This window comes from Scomber scombrus, chromosome 3 (assembly GCF_963691925.1).
Source record: "Scomber scombrus chromosome 3, fScoSco1.1, whole genome shotgun sequence".
Lineage (NCBI taxonomy): Eukaryota > Metazoa > Chordata > Actinopteri > Scombriformes > Scombridae > Scomber > Scomber scombrus.
In genome coordinates, this window is record NC_084972.1 from 26,010,925 (window position 1) to 26,021,734 (window position 10,810).

At 36.8% G+C, this 10,810-nt stretch overlaps 1 long non-coding RNA gene across 1 annotated transcript; it reads right to left on the bottom strand.

Moving 5' to 3' along the window:
• Positions 1-3,176: 3,176 nt before the first annotated feature.
• On the bottom strand, positions 3,177-9,457 carry LOC133977681 (uncharacterized). The gene is made up of 3 exons (XR_009924975.1): positions 8,972-9,457; positions 4,148-4,233; positions 3,177-3,213 (listed from the first exon to the last, which is right to left on the bottom strand). It is a non-coding gene; the product is annotated as an uncharacterized LOC133977681 (long non-coding RNA).
• Between the last annotated feature and the right edge of the window lie 1,353 nt (positions 9,458-10,810).

Consider the following 10,810-nt stretch of genomic DNA (forward strand, 5'->3'; position numbering starts at 1 on the left):
GCAATTTGTTTGTGATAAACTATACTGCAAAAAGTCTGTAGCATTGCATGGTCATGAAAGTAAATATGAACCCCTATATTCATGTCTTGATAGTTCTGTACATGATGTTCTTTCTTAGCACAGTTCAGTCTAAAAATGTTAGTGTTTAAAACAAGGGAAACTTGACAAAAATGTCACGTTTAGAGGAAAAAAGAGCAAGGAATCAATAATGATCTTCCCTCAACAGTTTATAGTCCAAGTATAATGGGTCCAACTTACTGTAGCTTATGTTTTGAGTTATTTATGTGTTTGTCTCTCTAGCAAAGTGTAAAAGTCCGACTAACCCACAGTAATCTCGAGGGGGGCAGCACTGAATGCTGATCACAGGGGTTCAGCTGGTCCAGGGATCCCTGGTCTTTAATTATTTTCACTTGGTGTGAAAGACCTGCAATAGGCAAAATATAAACTATAGATTATATAGTTTGAGAAGTGAGCAGGTTCCCCCAGCAGTAATTTGCAGTCCAAAGCACAGTGAAGGTAGGTTGCTTGTGGCAGGTGCTACTGATGTGTATATACTGTATGTAGCAGAGCACTGGATATCATTACATCAGTCTTGCAGCTGTTAGCAAGCTGAACGTTCACGTCATGTAATTATGAGGGTGACGTGAACATCAATATGTTGGAAATATTGATCAGCCTATTAATATAAACCAGCAAATAAAGCTGAATATTGAAGCCAGGCATTGATTTTATGGATCAGTCATAACACATAAAATCAAGTGTAGTTGGGACTTTGGTTCCAAAAGAAGATTAATGGAGATTAATTTAATGCCCCTGCTTTACTTTATTTTACTTTTCATTTTCCAAAAATTACTTTTCTTTGCTTTTGCATTATATTGAAAGGATTCATTCATTATGATTGAATTTTACTTTCTGATTTAATTTAATCAGAAATGAAAGCAGCAGATAGAAAGTTTTTTGGTATTCTCCAATCCTTACCCTTGTTTGTACCCTTACTTTTCACAGTGTTGACCATACAGCTACACATAGTTCAAACAAACTTACAGAATATTTAATAATTAAGCACTTTATACATCCCGCACTTGCATGTGGCACTCTCCTCTCTAACTTGCTCTGTGTTCTCATCTTTTAAAATTTTATTTTAGCTTTTAAATGTGTTTTTTTATTTTTATTTCACGCCTTTTATACCCTATAAAGCACTTTGAAATGCCTTTGTGTATGAAAGGTGATTTATAAACACGCCTGGCTTTCCAAATAAATGAATGAATGATAAAGAATATATTCAGAGCGCTTTTCACAGCCTGCTGACTCTCCAACATGTACCCACTGTTGTTGTTCTATGATGTTGTGTTTATCTTCATCGTTGCAGCTTTAGCCGACACTGTTGGCTGTTTGGACTTTGCAGTTCTTTGTTGCTCAGCTGTCCAATATGTAGCTGAAAAGTATGTACAACAACTAATACTGAACCATTTGTTTTTATTTATTTATGTCCCAGTGTGATCTGGTCTAAATTGCACTTTACTACATTAGTCATAGTGTATAATTCACGAGATATATTACATAGTAAACACACAAGTTTGTTATTGGCTGAACTGCAACAGCAAGACCAGGTCTGTTAACGCAAATGTCTGTGCCTGAGTCACTGACTGACTGACTGAGTGATGAAGTTACACCATTGGACAGCCAAATACTGCCATTTACTATATCCATTTTTATACATGGTCCAGCCATATACTAGGTTTTGACCTAGTCTTGTTTGGAATTGGTTGGCTTCCACTGCCAATTTCCCCTTTTGAACTTCATGGCCAAGTAAAAAGGGAAAGAGAAGTGGTATCTATGATTATATTGAACATAACTGATACCTCAAAGCATTGTGGCGTACTTGTAGTACCAAAATTCCTTCAGAGTACTTGCCAAAGGAGTACTAGTAATCAAAAGGTACTGTATTGGGAGTTGGGTCAGACCTAACACCTCTCAGAGATCACGGGTGTCATTCGGAATTCCTTCGGGCTTTCGTCAATACCTAAAAGTTCTGTGTTAATGTGACAGCACATGGTTTTCTTAGACCTTCTTTGAACTGCTGGGATCATAAAAATGAAAATGTTCTATCTGTGACAGTGCTGGTCGTCACATTGAACTCAAGGGGAGTATGTGGGTCAGGCATGAAGAGGCCATAAATCTCAAGGGAATACAGTAAGAGTAACTCAAAGGGATGTCTCAGTTTGCCTTGGTGTTATTCATGTAAAACACCAGCCTCACATAGGTGATCATTGGTAATACTTTTACTGATAATAAGTACATGATGTGCTCTGTTTGTTGGTTTACACCAACATTGACAAGTTAATTATGTTAAGCTTAGTTTAGATGATATTTAGAGGGGGCACCTGGGAGGATGGTCAGTTTATTTAGATGTTAGGATTGATCATGCCCTTGGAGATGTCCCTGTAGAGCTCTCTAAGTTCACTTATTTAGACTGAACTGTGCCAACATACCATACAGGACTAATCAGCATGTGTATGTGAGTTAAAAAAGTGGCATTTTTCCTTTAAATTGCAAGATACAGTAGACATATGGCAATCAACCGCAGTGTCCTCAAGCAACAGCCTTTAGCTAGTAGTCCTTCGGAGGTTGTTTGAAAGGTCACAATGAAATGCAGGTGTTGTGACGCTGAAAGTTGAATCATCCACTTTGGATGACACCTTTCAATGAGTGATGAAGACCACATCATACATGCAAGTCATCCAACATGGAGTCATGCACTTAGATAAGGGTGAATCGTTTGTGAAATTTGATATCTTTCTCGCTCGCATACCTTTGTCATCTGGGTGAACTCCCTCAGAACCGTCGACTAAACACGCAACGTGACAGCAGGAGAGGGAACAGGACAGGTAAATACAAATCCTGACAAAAGCACCATGGCAGGTTGGAACTTTGACAGGATTAAGGACACATAATACACAAACACCACACGAAACAGTACTGTATAACCCCAGAATGGGAAGCACAAACACAGATACAACTTGAGGAACAACATATTCAGAGACCGTAGACACATCACACAACGAATAATGGTTAGTCATGAACAAAAATAATATTCAATATGTTAGCAGTATCGTGCAGCATGTAAATAGTTGTGCTGCTTATTAGACTTAACTTCAAGATCACTCTGGTAGTTGCTGGAGGTTGACATCTCAGGATGATCCCTGTGCAGTGCTTGAGAGAAATTATGTGCAATTACATTGGGAAACAGCAATTTGTAGGAAATTAAATTTCAAATAAGCCTTCATTCTGTCTTCTATCAAACAAGGACCCCATTTCATTTTCAATTTTCTCTTTAAATGTAGCAACTGCTGGCTGCTAGCGATCTTCTATGATGGTACTGTTGATCATTCTCATTACGATTATCGGCATGTCAGTATAGCTCTTCAGATGTACTCACGCAATTCTTTTTTCTTGATGTTTTTTGTCATGAGAGATTTTTTTCTTCTACAGTGTTTACATCTTCTGGCAACTGTGACCTTTTATTTGACTGACGTCTTCCTAATCATATCCTTGGGGGGTAGCAGTTGATGAATGATATGGTCAGCTTCACATTTTAAAAGCTGTTGGTTTTTCTTTTCAGTTAGTCGAAAAAAAACATCTTCCATTGAAAAACAGCTTCCATGCCCTTGCCAGCTAAAAAAAAATCCTTGTTGCTGTCGAGTTTTCTTGACATCATGGAGGATATACTGTGCAGGGATTTGAAAAACCATGAATATTATTTGACTGCTTCCACTTGACAAAAGCAATAGCTGTGGTGCTTATCTTCATTTTCGTGACAGAAATGGTCAGCTCTCATCATAATACATCATTATTCAGATGCCTTGAGTATTCCGCATTTTCAAAAAAGATGCATATTGTAGACCAGCCTTAGGGGATCTTTGACGTTCCAAGCTTTCCCAGGTGTTTTCTTGTCTTGAGGTTTGGTGTTTCTTGAATACAATGTAACATTACATTTAATTTAGTACATAGATTAGTTGTACAAGTGAAATGGATCCTGCTCATCATCATTGCTCGGATAAGAGGGAATATAGGTGCAGACAGCTGCAGTACAAACACCTTGACTGACCTAACCGGAAAGGACGGGTGTCCATCACTCTGCACTTACCCGTCTGCCCAGCGGCAGATTGATCGGTCACCTTTGACCTCTTCCACATCTTGATATCCTCTTGAGCTCAGCTGATTCAGAAGTCTCTGTAGCAAAAAGGAGATAACAGAGGAAATCTTTAGCACAGTGTACATGCATGGCTTAAAGGGAAAGCCTGAAATTGACTGACATTCTCTTCAGAGCCTGAAGTGTCAGACATTTTGGGAACTTTGGGATTGGTTTATGCTTTTAGTTGCTCATTCTGTTTTTGAAAATGTAAGCAGATGCCACTCAACTGTTGCCACATATTTATTTAAAACTTGTGGGGGAAATTCAAACTGCTCTGATGTTATTTTTTATTTCCTGTTTCCTTCCACACTGTATTTATCCACTAGTGCAGTTTCTCTGACCAGTCAGTAAGAGGCAGCAACTGGTGTCATTTAGAGTAACTGTAACCTGCCTTACCATGGGGACATGAATGCCTGTCTTAGAAGGCATGTGTTAATTAACTTAGGAACTTGTTAAAGCTTTAAATAAACAGGGTGAAGAGTTAGGCTTAGTTTTAAAATATTGTACAGACTGCTAATGTTAAAACCCTGTCCCTGTGCTGATGATATTAGTTAAAAGACAAGTTCACAGTTTTTCAGGTCAGTCCTAAAACAACTGTTATGTTCCCAAGTGTATATTGGCACATATTTTTCTTGCTGTAATCATTCCTTCTGTTTATACTGGCCATTTAAAGATTCCTTCATATTGCACTTTCATTACAAGTAATGGGGAACAAATTCCACAGTCCTCCTTCCATGCAAAACTGGAATTTAAAAGTTAAATTTGAGCTGATATGCAGTCTCAGGCATCCAATTAAATATATATCTTTCAACATTACAGTCTTTTTTACTACCAAAAATCCTTATTCTGTTATTGGCATCCACAGGGGCTGAACGGGAAAACACTTGGGTCTGTTGAGATACAAAGAGGGACTTTTTTACTAAAAAGTATGATTGTGGAATATATTCACTTTATGTGACTAACTTTATTATTTTTAGCTAAACTTTTAAATACATTTTTGTTCTGTGGATTGGACTGTGAATTTTGTCCCACATCACTTACACTGAAGACACATTTGGAGGGTATTTTATGATTACAATAACTTAATTTATGGTACAATCTGAAAACATATATGTAAGTAGATGTAAGATAATATGTTATATTGACATTTAATTGCTAAAATGGAATAAAATATATACTATATTACCCAGAAATATACATTATTTAAAAATATCATGTGACTGTGAAGCATGTGTAGCCACAAGCTTTATGTGGTTTAAATTTTCATTGACGATGCCACAAGTGTGTTATATAAAAACATCATGTGACATTCATGGGGATCACAACTGTCTCATGTGACATTTTTTAAGTGGTATATAAATCATAACTCGTATATGTTTTGAAAGGTCACATGCATTACTTTATGCCAATACTATTTTTTGTTCCTGTAAAATATGACCTCAGGTTCAGGGGTCTTAACCTTCTCATTGGATGGGGCTTAAAGTAGGTGTGGTTATTTATGGGCAATTAATATTATTGTCATCATTACTTTGTAGGTGAACATGGATTTTCAGAAAATGTAGTTGACATGAAGAGGTGAGTTCTACTCGAGTTCTGTGTTTGGTGCTTTGGTGTTTATTTGAATGACCTAACATGATGTTTTTTCACTTATTTTGCAAATGTCTTCTTTTCTTTTTCCGCCAACTACCTTAAAATACTTTCTTATTATTCATCATTATTATATTTTTGTGAATGAGTTAGGATTTTCTGATTACTATTAAGCTCTTGGGTGATTTCATATCCTGCCATATCTTTACAAACTTAATAATGCAAAGAACAGCCATAACCAAAATACTTGCTTTTGTGGACGCTATATTCACTATTGATTGCGCTAGAGCTGCAGTGGCAGGTTTAGTCAGACAGAAAATTAATTAACTATTTTGATAATTGATCAATAGTTTTGAGTCATTTTTTAAGATAAACTAAAATTACTTCATAAATATGAATATTTTCTGGTTTCTTTAGTGTGTAAATTTGAAAACGTGACTGATCAACAATTTTCAAATTTCTTTGACATTTTATAGACCAAATGACTACTGAGCAATTATTCAAATAATTGTTAGTTTTAAGGTTGTAAGGTGTTAAAACAGTTTGTGCAAATTGCAGATTTTGCAAATTCAAATTGTTATTGTTTCTCTATGATGTTAAATACTTGTGATTAAATGAGTAACCATGAAAGTTTGAAGTTCAGAAAAATACATCCTGGGCGATTATTTATTAAGAAATTAAGACTCAAATGCTCAGTGCTGTTAATCTTTGATCATGTTAGATCTTATAGTAAGATGATTGAGAGAATAGGTTTTCAGGGCCTTTTTAACAATGAAAAATTGAGTCTGACACTTTTTTGACTTGCGCCACAGTCTTACTTAATACCAACACTTTAATATTTCACCTGAAAATTGAAATATTTACAGTATGTCCTGATGTCCCACTGCAAATACAACCTTCCCTTTTTGAAAATAAGCATTTTATTTTTAGTTGTACACATGCTCCAACAAATGTTCAGAGAGGTTCTGGGCTTCATCAGTAATCTTGGCTCTTGATGGGTCTCGAAAATGAATAACACAACACATATGGTAAAAGCAAAACAGCCTGCAACAGGAGACATCTTGGCAGTAGGCCTTTTGCATTAAAGGAAACTCACTCCTCTTCCCTCCCACTGAATAGTTTCGCCATTTTAGCTCATTACATTTATAGTTTAATTTTTGGCTGAGGCTCTCATCTCTTTTAATCAATTCTGCCTTAGGTGGGAGGAGACATTGCAGACAAAATAGCTGTCAATACACCCTGAAATCCTGTGCCAGTCACTTTTCGTGTGATCTCAAAGAATTGGGCTGTAAGCTGTATTACAGTCAACAGTGAAATAAGAGAAATAAGAGCTATGCTTAAAAACATCATTACATATAACTGGTATGTAGGCTGTCTGGCTGTTACTGCAGGAAACATAATAAGTCACCAATCACAGTTCTGAAATGCTGGAAAGAAAATGTATCCAGCTTTTCACCGTCAGTCATCTTGAGTTTGTACTGATACAGTACCTGCTGTCACATGATTTCCCTCTGCGCTTTACTGATGATTTCATGTTTATAAATATACCTCACACTGGAATGTTCTGTACACAGAGTCCTGAAGGAAAAAATAGCATTGATGTAAATATGATATTTTCTTTATGTAATGAAAATATATAAATTGAATAGATTTTTTTTATGGCAGTTATTTGCCCCCATTGTGTTTTCAAAGTTTGTTGCATAGTTAATTGTGCTTCATTCATCACTGACTGCACCAGAATTATCATTACAGCCAGTGATATGGTAAGTCCTTATCCATCCGTGCATGAGTAAACTCTGATGTTTGCATGTGTACAACACTGCCTTCTTTGACATTACCTAAAAAAAAGTTGACCTCTTCTCATATTAACATCATGAAATAACAGTATTCAGAAGATGCCTGTCAAGTTCTTTGAAGTTTGTGACAACCACGCTTGAAGATGTTGCATGGCAGACAAAGCATTTACGCCCTAATGTCTCGGTAGTATGTCACACGTCTCAGTGATTCTGCCACCCACCGCAGATGACTGCTCCACTGACCAAATACTCTTGAAATGGAATCTGGTAGCTTCTCAAATGTCGCTCACTGCATTTCTCCGCACGTCACTGGCTGTAGCTGAGTGAAGGCAGAACGTGGCCTCAGCTGTGTAACTCAGACAAAACTGGACCTGTTGACAAGGTCTTTTGGTGTCAAATGAGCACTAATGGTGCAATTTGAACTTCCCCAGTGGATTTCCTAATTTGTTTTATTGCTGCAGGAGAGCTGACACGTTGATGCTTACATGCTATACAACACAAATGCTTGAACTATAGCATGTTATGTGCTGCAAGCTGTCTTTATCATCTTTTACTTTTGTCTTATCTCACAAATTGTTTCCTTACAGATCTGTGAAGTGTAACCACACACTGACCATAATAGCTCATAACAGATCAAGACATGCTTGCGTGTGCACAATTTGAGACAGAATTATGAGAGGAGGGGAAACTACAGTGCGAACAGTATCAGCCACATTCTTCTGCAAGTCTTTTTAATGTGAAAAAATCCTATTTTCTGCCAAAATACAACCCACTTCCTCCATATAGCTCTCTGAATCTCAGTCTACGTATTGATTTTCTAAAGTTAGTCATCAGCCAACAACCTCACGGCTCTGACCTCACCGCTATGATTCAACCTCCCAGATTTAAAACCATGAAATTCAAACTGAGAAGCCTGCATGCCTTCCTAAAGTGATTTCATGCACCACCACCAAACCTGTGTGTAACTAAATCCTGCATAATGTTTAACCAATATCTACATTATTAATATGGCAACATATTCTGTAACTTGAGTAACTGACATTAGATAGCACATAACACACTTACATTAACTGTCTGCCACTTTATTACTCTTTAAGCAATAAAGTATTATATTACACATGTTTGTACAATTAACTGCATCTCCTCACAAAATGCTGACGTTCTTTCTGATGCAAATAATGACACTACACATTTTAATTATCCTGATTATGGTCACAGGGGCTGATTTACATAGAATACTACATTGACTGTACTCTGCTCAGTGCATTTTCTTATCCAGCCTTTGTTCACAGGGGCTGATTTACACAAAATGCTGATTTACTACATCGACTGTAATCCCTTTCTTCTCTCTGCTCAGAACATTTTCTCATCCATTGTTTTGAGGACCACCTACCTGCTCACAGTCCTCAGTGCTTTCAGCTCTGTTCCCTTTGAGGCAGCAGTCTGGTCACACTGTGCCTTCTCCCAATTTTTTCAATGTAATAGATCCTTCCAGCAGCGTTCAGGTCTGTGCTTGATGCTCCTCTACTGCCTAGACCCAGTGACTGCCAAAAGCTGTTTAAGCTTTTTAGTATTTGTGGTCACTCCAAAGACATTGGAGGTTGAGTGGGCGGTGAAACAGAGAGGGGACCATGAAGGGTGGGTCAAAGAGCAGGTTAAATACCTCTCTAAGAATCATTTGTCTCCATAAAACCCACAAATGATGATGAAATGTGAATGCTCAGTAGCATGAATTCTAAATATATCTTTCAGTTCAAGTGTTTTGGAGTAGATTGGGTATGCTACATGTGCGAGTGTGCTTTTAAATGTTAATGTGATCCTGTAACGTTTAATGTCCTGGTTTATAGATTGTTTTTTGGTTGTTGTTTTTTTATTAAAATAAAGGAAGCAAAACTCTGAGTAGAACCAAACTTTTGTTTGTTTGTTTGTTTGTTTGTTTGTTTACATTATTAAAGGATGTTCATTATAAATACATGACGTGCAGCATGTAAGACAGTAGACATATGATTAACAGAGTCAGGACACAGTTTTATTACAGACCACATAACTGAAATTAAACCTGAAAAAAGGAAAGTGCATTAACATCAAACACACAAATACAGTCTGGTGGATAGTTTTATTAAAATCAATATTTTTCTGTGTGGTGAGATTATGTCAGAAAGCTTTCTGCAGTGCATTTGTACATCCAAGAACTGATTTTCAACATTATGCTCAGTAAAAGTAATACATTCATAGACATCTGGGACATGTTCATTACCACCCTGCCAACTTTAATTAACCAAATTAGAAATGTATAAAAGGTCAGTATTGATTTGACAAACTGAAGTGGAAATAAAAATGATGGAATTTGTTTTATGAATCATTTAATATCCAGAGCACAGTGTCCTTTTTAAGGCAGCCCTCAGAAAACACTAGAATTGATTTAGAGTTATTATAGTAGGCTGGCTCAGAAAATATCACCCTTGTATTGGCCACAGCTACATCTAAATGAAGGATTAAGGCTTCAGCATAGGATCTTGAATTCTTTTGTGTCTCATCTATCATTACACACTCTGGTATTCCAGTTGCATGTCATGTTCAGAGTTGTATTATTTTAAGAGACACAGTAATCTTTGCTAGCCACTGTCCATAGAGGCTTAAATAAAAAAGAGATGTGAAGGCGAGACATATTGTCCCCTCCCAGCAGAGTGTCATGCCAAACATGGGGCAGCTGCTGAGAGTTTATGTTCCTATGAACATTTGAAACCTGATCAACAGTATCATCAAGTGTTTATAACAAAACATCCTTACCATAAATACACATAGTGTAGATGATCCTATCAAAAGGAAAACTGCAGATTAAACTGATAGATCAAAATGAAACATGACAATGTTCATGAAAAGAACATGACAATAAACTTAAAGTTAATAGACTACACTTGCATTTGGCCTCTAAATGTTACATGTGTTTTTTTTTTCTCAATGTCAGCAAAATAACCTAGATTTGTGCACTATAAAATTTACAGACTGACATGGCAGACATCTCTCTAGTGTTTTTGTACCACATACCAATCATCCCAACTACTCAAACTGTCTTGCCCTGACTGTAAAACTATTGAACTTTGCCGTTTGCAAACAACAACAACCATAAATGTGTCACTCTCAAAGAAATATGCCTCCACATATCATTTTCTAGCAAGTGGTTTTAGGACTGGGACTGTTTAACACACATACACTTCCAATGCCTAAGTGT